Raw genomic sequence first — 7,464 nt, 5'->3', positions numbered from 1 at the left:
GAGAATGTTAGGCTGGCTACTAATCATTCAGATGTTCATAGGTCACAACAATGAATGTAGACATAATTTCTCTCCTCTCTGCCATCTACTGATGCACATGTGACACAGCAGCAGCCACACCTGCAATGCCCCCAGGGGTAGGTACCCAAGATTTTCTATCCAAACAGTGGTGGGAAAGAAAGAGAAATTACTGTGTCTATACATTGTAGGGCAGTGGTTCTCAACCTACCTAATGCTGCAGACCTTTAATACAGTTTCTCATGTTGTAGTGACCCCAGCCATAAAATTGTTCTCCTTGCTGCTTCATAACCATAAGTTTGCTACTGTTATGAATCATACTGTAAACATCTGATGTGCAGAAGGTCTGATGTCTGACCTCCATGAAAAGATCATTCAACCCTCAAATGGGTGGTGGCCCACAGGATGAGAACCACTGTTCTAGAGAAAAGACTTCTCATGGAAACTTCATAGGTACTTAGGATATGATGAGATGCTACATGACTTCCTGGAGAGACATGAAAACATCTCCTCACCACAGACAGGGCACTAATGGCATATACTGGTGGAACAACTCTGGATGGTGAGATGGCTCAAGAGGTAAGGCATTTGCTGTGTTCACTCATCCAAGCCTAACGACCTGAGTTTAATCCTTTGATTCCACAGCAGAAAGAGAACTGACTTGAAGTTTTCCTCTGATTTCCACACACGCACCAAGACAAGCATACACTTACTCTCACATACATCCTACATGTGTACATACGCACAATAATAATAAGTAAACAAAAAATTAAAAAACAGTTCCACTTATATCTACCTTATTAAAGCACTGAGTTTATTGTGCTTTCTTTGGAGAGAATTCTCTGTATTATAGTCCTGGATGTCCTGGAACTCACTTTTGTACAACAGGCTAGCCTCAAACTCACTGAGCTCCACCTACCTCTGCCTCCCAAGTGTCAAGACACACCTTAAAAACCCTGCTATTGTGGTTTTTAAGGAGTAAGGTTGAGGGTTACTTACATAGATGACTCAAGGGCAGCTATATCACCAGAAGACCACCCAACATGGGCAATAACTCACAAAGCCACACCCTTGCAACTCCCTACACCTCTCGCAGGCAACTCAGCTGTCCATGCTCTCTTCTTCCCAGAACTGTTACCTACACAATCTCAGAGAGGGACCTGGAGACTCCTGTAGCTTCATTAGCTACCTGAGCCCTGTAAGCTTCATTTACTTCCTGGCTCTTCTATGTTTCCTTTGCATCCCGAATGGTATTGGCTTCCCTCCTCTTTCCAAGAGGGAATATATCTATTCAGAGAAAACAGTTATACAACAGGGAAGAATGACTGCACCAACAGCCTTGATTTTTACCAATGTCCTACCACAGGTAACCTTTGTAACCTTGAACCGGACAAGATCAGACAATTTTGCAGCTCTGTGTAGTTTCAGCCACCATCTGATCCAACTTTATATGCAAAGATTATGCTTAGAGAGGTGTTATAACTTGCTTCAAGACATGTGATTGCTTAATGGTACAGCTGGCTGTTATGTATAAGATTTTCCTACAGATGTTTTTTTCCATTGTTTTATGACCAGAGCCTCCATTTCCATTGTGCAAGAACACTGTGAGGCTTATAGAAAAGATCAGATGTTTGGAAATAACAAATATCATTCAAACAAGAGCTTATTAGCATCCGCAGCAATCCCATTGGAAATGAATGCTCTGTTGGGTCCCTGTGGAAGGTCATAGCTCACGGGAAGACTGTGTTCATTTGTCCACCTCTCTAGGGACCTGCAAACTTTTAATGGAAGCATTGAACAGGAGCCAAGGCTGCTGCTGCTAATAAGGCTCACTGGAACCACTTTAAAAGTTGTTCTCCTGAACAGCTGGCAGTGACTACCAGATCTGACAACACAAGTGTGAATGGATCTTCTTTTCTCTACTTCACAAATTGGTGATAATGTCCTTTGTTTGTTTGTTTGTTTGTTTGTTGTTTTCGAGACAGGGTTTCTCTGTGTAGCCTTGGCTATCCTGGAACTTACTCTGTAGACCAGGCTGGCCTCAAACTCCGAAATCCGCCTGCCTCTGCCTCCCAAGTGCTGGGATTAAAGGCATGTGCCACCACCACCCAGCAGGTGATAATGTCATTTATGGATCTAGCATACCTATTACATGGTCTGTCATGGGAATACACACACACACACACACACCATGTGCATTTCCTTGGAGGCCAGAAGAGAGCATTGAATCCCTTGGGGCTGGAGTGCTGGAGTTGCAGGCAGTTGTGAGCCATGGATGGGTGCTGGGAATTGAACTCTGGTCCTCTGCAAGAACAGTACACAGCTCTTAACCACTGAGCCATTTCTCCAGCCCCTTAACGGTTTCAAAACTATTCCAAAGTCCAAGTTCAAAGTGTCCTCTGAGACTCCAGGCAAACTCTTAGCTGTAAGCATCTGTAAAATCAAAACAAAGTTGCATTCTTCCAAAATACAATAGCATTAATTCTCACTTAAAAATGATAATAGAAAGGAAAGATCCCACCAAAATGTCTCATGACAAAGTGTGAGCCCCAAGGGCTTCCTTCCTTGGGTGGTCTACTATGGTTACAATCTACAGCACCTCTCTCAGCCTGGCCTCGTCCACTGTCTGAAGCTTTCCCTGTCAGATACATTCCTAACTCCCTGAGATCTCTATTATGTGTTTGGCTCCACCTGGTGCACTTCCTTCTCTGGGGCTGTTTGTCATTAATTGTTAACCATCAACAACTGCCCACTTCTGCTTGGGTTGGGGTGTGAGGGTGTGGCCTCATGGTCCCCTCCCCCATCCATGTCAAGTGCCTGATTAGTGCGGATAACCTTGGGTGCTGTGAGTTCATGTGTGTTCATGCCTGTGGCAGCTGTGCTGTTCCACAGACAACGTTCACAGCACTCCTTCTCATCCTCTGGATCTTACGGCTTTTTCCCACCCCTACATGGTGCCCTATACCTTTATTCCTAAAGACAGAGCTGGTCAAATATCTGTGAGTTCCAGGCCAGCCTGATTTACTTTGCAAAATAATTAAATCTGATTTAAAGGAAAATTCTTGGCTATAAAACCAGGCATGGGGGCTAAGAGATGGCTCAGTGATTAAGTGCACTGACTGCTCTTCCAGAGGCCCTGAGTTCAATTCCCACCAACCACATTGTACCTCTCAACCATCTGTAATGGGATCCAATGCCCTCTTCTGGTGTGTCTGAAGACAGCTACATTGTACTCATGTATAAAATAAATTTTAAAAATTGTAAAAAATAAAAAACAAACTAAAAACAAAGCTAGGCATGGAGATGCACACCTTTAATCCTAGCACATGGGTGTGGGGTGGTGGACAGGCAGATCTCTGAGTTTCAGGTTGGATCCACAGCACCTATGTAACCACCAAGGAGATGTAGTATTCTGCCTGTAGTGACAGATGAAGTCAGGGGATCTCCAGGGCAAGCTGGCTAGCTAATCTAGCTGTATCCATGAGTCTGACTGACAGATCCTGCCACAATGAATAAGGTAGAGAGTAATCAAGAATAACTCCTAATTTTAACCTCAAGCCTCTAAGTGCACGCACGCATGCACACACACACACACACACACACACAGAGAGAGAGAGAGAGAGAGAGAGAGAGAGAGAGAGACACGCCAAATATTTAATAACCACCAGAAAAGTGCAAATTAAAACTACTTTGATAGTTCATCTCATTATTCCATCAATAGTCAGAATGACTATTAACAAGAAAACAAGCTGGGCAGTGGTGGCACATGCCTTCAAGGCCAGCCTGGAGTGAGTTCCAAGACAGCCAGGGCTACACAGAGAAACCCTGTTTCAAAAAGCAAAACAACAACAAAAAAAAAAAAAAGAAAGAAAGAAAAGAAAAGAAAAGAAAAAGGAAAGAAAGAAAGAAAGAAAGAAGAAAGAAAAGAAAAGAAACAGAAACAGAAAAAGAAAAAGAAAAAGAAAACAAATCCCAGGCTGGGAGTGTCACATGCCTTGAGAGGCTGAGGCAGGCAGATCTTTGAGTTTGAGACTAGTATGGTGTGCATAGTGAGTTCTAGGACAACTAGGGCTACAGAGTAAGACTAAGTCTCAAATAAATAAATAAATAAATAAATAAGTTTTAGAAGAAAACAAACCACAGCAAATGCTGATGAGACATAAGGAAAGCAGGACCTTTGCTGACTGTTGTGGGAATATAAACTGGTGTTGCTACTGTGGAAATCAATCTGGAGCTTTTTCAAAACACTAAAAATACCCCACCATGCCCTCCGAGGGTGTGAGAGCGGGTTCCACCCCACTCTGGCTGCAGCACTCCAGAGAGCAGACTCTAAACATTGCCTGGGCCGCTGGCCCTGGTGACAGAATGTGGGAAAGTCAGCCGTGGAGGGCATGAGAGTGGGCGAGCTGGCCCCACCCCTCACCTGAGCAAAGCAGGGCAGTTCGCCCAGGTGGTACTGTGGTAGGATGCTGGCTGCCTGACTAACTCAGTTTCTACCCAGACCCGGATCCAGGGCTCTGAATCGGCCCACCCCAACATTCACCCCAACTATGATCTGCTGGGGCTCATGAAAGGGCTGGTCCTGTAGATCCAAAGCGGCAGAATCTTGATAATATGAAGCAACAACAGGATTTCCAAGAGGATTCCAGGTGAGGATCCAGTACTGATAGTGTAGCAGATGCCAGAGGCCTTGAACCACACCCATGACTCTCTGCAATGAACATTTGCAAGTAAAGCTGTCTTGGCAAAAGGGTGTATTATGAAACACACCATGACACACCTCAGTTTCCACAGAGAAATTGTTTTGTTGTTGTTGCTGCTGCTTTCATTTTAATTTTAATTTTTTAAAAATTGAATTTTTAAAAATTAAATTCAAATTTTTAAATTAATTTAATTTTAATTTTAAAAATTAAAAAAGCTAAGAATAAAAGTATCACGTGACTTGGGCATATACATGCAGAGCTCTATCCTACAACAGTGATACCACACATCTGTGTTCATTACTGAACTATGCACAATAACTAAGAACTTGAATCAGCCTAGATGTCCATCAGCTAATGAGTGGTACCAATGAAAACACGATACACATATTCACCTGGGATTTTCTTCATCACTAAAGAAAAAAAGAAAGCATAGCCGGGCAGTTGGTTGCGCACCCCTGTAATCCCAGCACTCTGGGAGGCAGAGGCAGGTGCATTTATGAGTTTGAGGCCAGCCTAGCCTACAGAGGTGAGTTCTAGGACAGCCATGGCTATATAGAGAAACCCTGTCTTGAAAAAAAAAAAACAAATCCAGAAAACCAAAAGAAAGAAAGAAAGAAAGAGAGAGAGAGAGAGAGAGAGAGAGAGAGAGAGAAGGAAGGAAGGAAGGAAGGAAGGAAGGAAGGAAGGAAGGAAGGAAGGAAAGAAAAGAAAAGACATTATTCTGTGTGAATAAAGCAAGTTTTAAAGGGCAAAGGATGTATGTAGCTTAGTAATAGAACACTTTTACACTGTTTCTAGTCTCCAGTCTCTCTCTCTCTCTCTCTCTCTCTCTCTCTCTCTCTCTCTCTCTCACACACACACACACACACACACCACACACAAGAGAGAGAGAGAGAGAGAGAGAGAGAGGCAGACAGATACACAGAGACAGAGTTAACACACTTAAAACAAATATACAGAGAGAAAGAGAGAGATACACAGAGAGAAACACACACATATATACACACAGAGAGATATAGACACATAAGAATGTGCTTGTATTTTAATCCCAGGTGTGTGGCAAATGGAGCTGCTTCAGACTGTCTTGCAGCAGTTTGATGATGATTTGACTCATGCTTTAGAAGAGGTGTGGCTTTGCTGGCTCCAGATAGTTCCTATGATTGTGTGACATTTGGAACTCTGGGAACTTCTCAGAGCGTATATAAATGCTAGAGCCCAAATCGGTGGAGTGGGTGATTGCTAGTCGTTCAGTGAGGTTGGTTATGGTTTGTTAGTAGTCATGCTCAAGAAAAAACAAAGGAAGAAATTAGATTAAGAGATCTATCTCTATCTCTATCTCTCCCCCACTCTTTCTATCCTTCTTTCTCTCCTATCTAGTGATAGGAGGTAAAAACCAGCGGGGAGGGTTGGTGTGAGAAAAAAGAACATATGAAGTAGCAAGATCAGGTTTGAGTGACACCCAAACATGGGGCATGATCAAGAAAAAATGGAAATTTTGATTTCAAATGCCCTAGAGAAAACAGCAAGGAACTAAAGAATGAATTTTTTTCAAAGACAAGCAAAAAAAAGTATTGTGGCTGCTACATCTGAAATATCCTCTGCTTTGCTCCAGAGGGTATTTTCTGTTGTTTTTTTTTTTCCTTTTTCTACTTCATATGTTTCCAAATAAAAAGGACTGGAAGAATGCCTGAGCATCTGGGAAAATTGCAGGTGGAAATGGAGGAGTCTGGTAAACAAAACAACACAACAACAAAGGCCGAAATAGGAAAACAAAAGGGGTGGCTCTGCTCTCTTTTCTGAAAAGGTTGTAGCATTGGTGGTGCAACTGGAGAGGTTGCAGGTGGAGATGGAAGCTCTTGGGAGGGATGGAGCATCAGAAAAGAGAGAACAAAAAGCAAGAGAGCAAGCGGCCAGGGTAGAAGAAAATCTGAAAAAGCTTGAGGAAAATCTGATGAAAACTGCTCATTTCAAAAGAAAGGTTTAATCGTGAACTAGCTGCTCAGCCATAGTAGGAGGAGGGGCAGTCTGGGGTTTTGTGATCACCCTCATCTTCCCCAATAGTTGTACAGTGTATGCCTGCTAATAGTATTGTAACAAGGTTATGACAAGCTAGGATGGGGTCCTACAGATAGATAGAATGATAGATCTAAGGGAGTTTAAAGAAGTCATGATTTCATACAGTATGCACTCGCCTTATGTGGAAAAAAATTCTAAATAACTGGGCTACTCAAAATATAATTATTCCCAAAGACTGGAAGGGATTGGTTACACTGTATTGTTGGAACCCGGTCAGAAGTCACAATGGTCAGTATGGTAGAGGGAAGGAAGCCAATGAATATCGAACAATGAAATAGAGCAAGGGGAATAAATACAGTTAAAGATCAGTTGCTAGGTGATACTCTGGTATATAAGAATGGATTAGATTTGATGACATTACTGTAGAACAATGTTAGTGGCTTTAAGAGCTTGGGACAAAGTTGAGGAGGCCAGGGAGGGGAAGGGCCACCTCCTTTACAAAGATTATACAAGGCTCTAGAGAAGCCTTCACTGATTTTTTTTTTTTTTTTTACAAAGTTTGGTCTCAACTGTGAACAAAGTCATATCAGGCCCTGACAAAAGCCATGTTGACAGAAGCCTTGTTGTTTTGAAAAATTCAAATACCGGGCAGGGCAGCTACAGAGCATGTCAACTTCATGCCCATAGGAGGCTCATGAGGGATTTGGGGATTTCAAGTGATTGCAAG

General features: G+C 42.7%; 1 non-coding gene across 1 annotated transcript; it reads right to left on the bottom strand.

The window, feature by feature from the left end:
* Nucleotides 1-7: 7 nt before the first annotated feature.
* LOC127695717 (small nucleolar RNA SNORA17) lies at nucleotides 8-142 on the bottom strand. Its single transcript, XR_007980082.1, has one exon. It is a non-coding gene; the product is annotated as a small nucleolar RNA SNORA17 (small nucleolar RNA).
* Between the last annotated feature and the right edge of the window lie 7,322 nt (nucleotides 143-7,464).

The sequence above is a fragment of the Apodemus sylvaticus genome, chromosome 10 (assembly GCF_947179515.1).
Source record: "Apodemus sylvaticus chromosome 10, mApoSyl1.1, whole genome shotgun sequence".
Taxonomy (NCBI): domain Eukaryota; kingdom Metazoa; phylum Chordata; class Mammalia; order Rodentia; family Muridae; genus Apodemus; species Apodemus sylvaticus.
Note: the sequence above shows the minus strand (reverse complement) of the source record. Positions and strands in the feature narration are given on the sequence as shown.